Source organism: Oryx dammah, unplaced genomic scaffold, assembly GCF_014754425.2.
Source record: "Oryx dammah isolate SB20612 unplaced genomic scaffold, SCBI_Odam_1.1 HiC_scaffold_15, whole genome shotgun sequence".
Lineage (NCBI taxonomy): Eukaryota > Metazoa > Chordata > Mammalia > Artiodactyla > Bovidae > Oryx > Oryx dammah.
In genome coordinates, this window is record NW_024070199.1 from 20,395,686 (window position 1) to 20,402,387 (window position 6,702).

Consider the following 6,702-nt stretch of genomic DNA (forward strand, 5'->3'; position numbering starts at 1 on the left):
CTGCTTAGAAACTTGTTTTTGTAGTTTGTTTCTCTTTGAGTATAATAGTCACTGTTCTGAAGCCTGCTGACACTGTGTACAATAATAATTTGTATACTTGGCTCACTATTTCTTTACCTACTGCCAATTTCATAATGAAAGAAGAAAACATGTTTTCAAAAAGAGAAGAAAGTGAGAGAGGGGACACGAGAATGGAGAAGTACATAGATAGTAGCACTGTGAGGTGTTCAGGCATTTTCTCTTTTTTTTTTTTTTTTCATTAAAGATGAACAACATAAGATAGGTCTTTTGACTATATTGGAAGCTGTTTAACTTCTTTACATATAGGCTTCTTATTATCAAATTGTTACTTTCATAAATATGATGCGTGGAGTGGAGCTGGTGGGACTACAGCTACTCATATTTCTTTGAAATGCAGTTTGGCCTTGGATTCTGTAGTTTACAATATCCTGAAATTAGGACACAGCTCAGTGGTGGGAAGGTAAAAGTGGTGGGAGTTCTAACTCAAGAACATCTGATTGCTGCAGTCACTATGTTGAAATGTTTCCACAAATATTATTTTTCAAAACAAACAGAAACACTCTGTATTCAATAAATCTATTGAGTAAAGTGCCTGGTAATTGGCCTCTTAACAACCTGTTAGTATTTTCCACGAAGTAGTTCTCCAAAAAATTTAAAATATGCATTACTTGGCCATTTTTAATTCCATTAGGGATAAATGTTAGAGCTTCCCTGGTGATACATTTTGGCACTTTGGTTACCATTACTTATCAGGAGAGAATAAGGGCACTATTACACAGAAAATCATAGAAGCATGCATAAAGAATGAACTTGGCTACATACAATAAACACATATCTTGTCTTCAGTTCGTTTTGGACCTGTCACTCAGTTGTGTCTGACTCTTTGTGATCCCATGGACTGTAGCACGTCAGGCTTCCCTGTCCATCACCAACTCCCAGAACTTGCTTAAACTCACGTCCATCGAGTCAGTGATGCCATCCAACCATCTCATCCTCTGTCATCCCCTTCTCCTCCTACCTTCAATCTTTCCCAGCATCTTGAAATTTAAGCTTCAGCATCAGTCCTTCCAATGAATATTCGGGACTGCTTTCCTTTAGGATAGACTAGTTTGATATCCTTGCAGTCCAAGGGACTCTCAAGAATCTTCTCCACCTCCACAGTTCAAAAGCATCAATTCTTCAGCATTCAGCTTTCCTTATGGTCCAACTCTCACATCCATACGTGACTACCAGAAAAACCTTAGCTTTGACTAGTTGAACCTTTGTCAGCAAAATAATGTCTCTGCTTTTTAATATGCTGTCTAGGTTGGTCAAAGCTTTTCTTCCAGGGAGTAAGCATCTTTTAATTTCATGGCTGCAGTCACCATCTGTGTGATTTGGGAGCCTAAGAAAATAGTCTGTCACTGTTTCCATTGTTTCCACATCTATTTGCCATGAAGTGATGGGACCGAATGCCATGATCTTCGTTTTTTGAATGAATTTTGTCTTTATAAAATGCTTTTCCACTTTCCCCGCTTTTTCCGTCAATCCTAAGAAAACCAAGCCTTGTGCATTAATTTACGTTTTTGTCTCTTTAACCTTATATAATAAAATGGATCATTAATTTTGGAAGGCAATATTGCATAGTGATTAAAAGTAGAAGCAAAACATCCATGAGTTCAAAACTACATTCTAAATTCATTAGTGGCATAACCTTGAACTAGCTACTTCATAACTTTGAACCTCAGATCCTATGTGTAAGTTGCGAAAAATTGTAACACTGCATTTGTAAAGTTTCTGGAATAAATGAAGAACTGGCTTTAAGTTCTTAGGCAGATACAGTTAAGAGCTCAATAAATACAGGGCCCTTCTTGTTTATCTTCATTAATCCCACAGTAACTGGATTGAATACACGTGTAGTACAGGAAGAACACAGGGTCACCAAAGGAAAAACGATAGAAAATGAATCTAATATTTCATAATTGGCTTTCAAATAAGTATCAAAATTGTAGTGATTACAAAAGGGTTTATTGTAAGTGTAAAAAGCCCAGTCATTGATGTGTTTACATAAAAAGGTATCATTTCCTCATGCGATATGAAGTAATGAGGTGTATTTCTACTAGCATTATTAGTTCAGTTTCTATACGATACTGTAAGAGACAAGATTTTCTAATTTAAAGGTTTGCTATTTTAACCTTTCCATTTGCTCCTCTGTGTTTAGTCATGGGTGTTATGTGACTGCTTTTTCCTGTAACCACCGTATCCCTGTTCAGTATAGTGCAAGTGGAGTGTGGGAGTGTGGGTGCTATCTGTGGAGGAGAAATAATTCTCTTCTGATGATTTCTGAATAACGACCTTTGCTGATATTTTATTATCCAGATCTGGCTTAAACTATAACTCCCAGTAGCAACTGACAGCAAGTTTTTCACTAGGAAAATTTCTACTTCCAACAAATTACAGCCTTTGTTCACAAGAAAAACACTCCACAAAGTGGTTATAGGAAGAACATGCCTCAAAATAATAAAGGCCATATATGACAAAACTACAGCCAACAGCATATTCAGTAGCAAAAGCTGAAAGCATTCCCTCTAAATCAGAAACAGTACAGGGATGCTGGCTATCAACATGTTAAGTCAACATAGCGTTGGAAATTCTACTCATAGAAATCAGGCTAAAAAATAAATAAATAAAGTGAATTCCAACTGGAAAGGAAGACATAAAACTGTCATTGTTAGCACATGACATTCTATATATAGAAAATCTAAAAATGCCACAAAACATAAATTCAGTAAAGTTGCAGTATACAAAATTAAAATTCTGTAATCCACTATGTTTCTGTACACTAAAAATGGACTATCAGAAAAAGAAATTAAGAAAAAATCCCATTTATAACTACATCAAAAAGAATAAAATACCTAGGAATAAATCAAAGAGGTAAAAATTTTGTACTCAGAAAACTGTTAAGACATTGACAAATTATATTGAAAATGACACAAACATGGGTTGAAAATTTAACCTCCTTAAATAATCATACTTCCCAAGGCAATCTATAAATTCAAAGGAATTCTTATTAAAACACTGATGTCAATTTTAAGAGTAGTAGAAAAATTGTGAAATCTGTAAGGGAACACAAAAGACCCAGAATTGTGAAAATAATCTTGAGAAAGAACAGAGCTGGAGTTATTGTGGTCCCTAATTTCAAACTACACTTCAAAGCTAAAATAATCAAAGCGGTACATGGATTAGTGAGTGACTAACACTTTCACTTTCATAATATTTGCACAAAAACAGACACAGAGATCAATGAAGTAGAATAGAGAGCCCAGAAATAAACCCATATTTTTATGGTTAATTACTCTATGACAAAAGTGACAGGAATATACAATGGAGAAAAGACAGCATCTTCAATAAACAATTGAAGCTACATGCTGGACAGCTACATGCAAAAGAATCAAACTAGACTACTTTCTCACACTATATACAAAAATAAACTCAAAATGGATTGAAGTCTTAAATATTAAGACCTTAAACCATAAAACTTCTAGACAATACCATAAGCAACATGCTCTTGAGCATCAATCTTAGAATTATTTTTGGATATATTTTCTCAACAAGGGAAGCAAAAGCATAAATAAACAAACAGTACTACATCAAACTAAAAAGCTTATTCGCAGCAAAGAAAACTAACACAATTAAAAGGTCATGTAGTAAATAGGAAAAGATTTTGTAAATTATATATATATAATAAAGCATCTGCCTACAATGCAGGAGACCCAGGTTCGAGCCCTGGGTTGGGAAGATCCCCTGCAGAAGGAAATGGCAATCCACTCCAGTACTATTGCCTGGAAAATCCCATGGACAGAGGAGCCTGGTAGGCTACAGTCTGTGGGGTTGCAAAGAGTCAGACTCGACTGAGTGACTTCACTTCAAAAGTTATATGTCTCCAGTTATAAAATAAGTCACAGTGCTGTAATTACAGCATAAGCAAAGTCATCATATGACCAATAGTACTGAATAACTTTGAATGAGATGTCAGAGTGCCTGTACCTCCTGCCATCTGGGCTAGTTAGAAAGCTTTCCTGGGAGCTGGGATCCCAAGTGACCTTCACTTCTAGTCATAGTATAGAAGAGAGAAATTAAGACAAAAGCTTGACTATAGCCAAACCTTAGGATAATCGATGACCTATTTTTTATAACCCTGACATGAAAACATGAACGATACAATCAAATTTATTTCTTCAATATCTTTACTAAGAAATATGAAAAATATGGCATTTAGCAGTAAGAATGGAAATGGAAGGGGCATAACAAAGGAAGACAAGGTAGAAAACCAAAGATGAGAAATGGCAGAAGGTATGAATAATAACTCATGTAAACTAGAAGATGAAGGCGATTGATCAAAAAGGAGAGAATAAGAAGCAGATTTAAATTAGTTACTCCCACATACGGCAAATCCTGAATAGAACCTCAAAGTAACCACCACTGTTGAGGTGTCTCTGATTGCCCTGAAGCAGAAACAACCATCAACTGCTATTCACCCGGAGCCTTGCATTTTTCAGTTGAGGCTACCACAAACTCAGCATAATTTAACTTGGGAAAGCCTAGAAAAAAATAGCTCAGTCATATCTGATTCTGGACAAATTCAAATGGGATTTAACTCACACAGAGTTCAAGAAGTATTATGTATATTTGTGAAGGACTAGCCCATAAATCCATGAGGGTCACATTTAGCTGTTTCACTGTAGTGTTAGTTTTTGTTTTTGTTTATTTGCTTGATTCTGATTTAAACAAATCTCTAAACCATATAAAATTAAGCGATCACTGATGTCTTAACTATTTGCCTCCCAATATTACCCACCTTCAAGACATTTTTTGAAACTCCACCTTACAAGTTAGTCTTGTAAAGAGAAATATGAACCACTATTTTGATCTCATCTTATTTAAAACCATAAATATTAGTGGTGAACTTCATAACCTGCCTGTTTAACAACAAGAACAATTAGCTGTTTCTAAGAACTGATCATCTATCTGTGAAGAATGAAAAATTTCATTTACTGAATTTATTCAAAGCAATTTTTTTCCTGGTTCCAGTGACCAGTCCTACTGAGGAGTTCCAGAAATGTCTCATGTATCATTGAAATAACTCCTAGCTTCTGAGGGTGACTAAATTGAAGAACATTGCCTGAATGAAAAAACAAAAAAACAAAAAAACAAAAAAAAAAACCTTCTGGCCAGAGCCTGTGACTTTTATTTAATAACATGAGCTGACTATTTCGTGGATGCTGGGTGTGCCAAAACATCAGGGGATGACAGGCGGAAGGCATCCAGGGAGAATGAGCATAGGATGGTGGATTTGAGTCTCTGCATTTCTAACCCATGACCTCAAAATACATCATGATTCCTGGTGATTGGACTGTAAAGTTTGTGTAGGTACTCTTGGAAACAATGATAAAAAGACTGAATTGCAATGAGCCTTTGGCTATTATGGACCACTCTGAAGTGTGTGCCCTGGAGAAGGAAATGGTAACCCACTCCAGTACTCTTGCCTGAAGAATTACGTGGACAGAGGAGCCGGGCTGGCTACAGTCCATGGGATCGCAGAGAGTCGGAAATGACTGTGCAACTTTTTCCAAAGTGTGTGGATTGCAAGAAACCCTCCAGGCTTTGCTTTTGTGGAATTTGAAGATCCCCGAGATGCAGCGGATGCTGTCTGAAATTTAGATGGGAGAACACTATGTGGCTGCCAAGTAAAAATGGAACTGCCAAAAGGTGAAAAGATAAGTCAAAATTGTGGCCCACTGCCTCCTGGGGTCGTTGCCTTCAAGATGATTTATTAGAGGAGGAGTACTCCACCTTGATACAAATCTCCAAGACGAGAAGTTTCTCTACTAGGTCCCTTTCTAAAGATAGGGGAAGAGAGAGATGACTGTCCCAGCAGAGAAATCACAAGCTGCGCCTATCTTTCTCTAGGTCTTGGAGCCAATCTAGGTCAATAGAAGACCAGTTTTCTAGAGGAATGTGGTATATAGGAAATAACTTCGACAAGAGTACGTACAGAAAATTCAAGTTTTGTTTGAGACTTCATAAGTTTGTTGCACTTTTGAAATGTTTTAGCTGTTCACATTTCTTTGTCTGTTGTAACAGTGACACATGAAGTTGTAATCCTTGGTGGTTTCAAATGGATCATATGAGGCATGTAATATCAAGAATTGTTACTGTAGAATGTTCCCTTAAGCAAATGAATTTGCTTTTGAATTTCAGCCATGCATAGACTGATAAGTTATTGCATAACCCCTAACTCCTGCACAGCTAAAGTGCAATATTCAATATTATCAAACAAAAAAAAACTGGAAAAAAAACGGTCTTTTCCGTAGTTGGGAAATGGTATGCAGCTGCAGTTAAGAAAGGAGTCTTTAAAAGCTGCTGTGAACACAGGCCAGAAGGGAAAAATTAAAGCTGAGCCCTTAAACTAGATTAGAGGTTTGAAAATTCCGCTAGTTTTCAGACCAGATGAGAGGTTGCCCAGTTGGTGTAGAATCTAAAAAGTTTCAAGAAAGTTAGTTTAACTTTGCTTTAGGCCATAAGTTTCTTCTGTGAATGCTGTATATGAATATATACCTCTTTGTTACATACTTTATTTGGAAATTTGAGACTACTCAAAATACCAATGTCCTGCCATTTTAAGGGTACATTGTAGAGCTG

General features: G+C 36.4%; 1 pseudogene; it reads left to right on the plus strand.

Moving 5' to 3' along the window:
- The first annotated feature begins 4,343 nt into the window (after nucleotides 1-4,343).
- Nucleotides 4,344-6,191, plus strand: LOC120874863 (annotated as a pseudogene).
- Nucleotides 6,192-6,702: the final 511 nt, after the last annotated feature.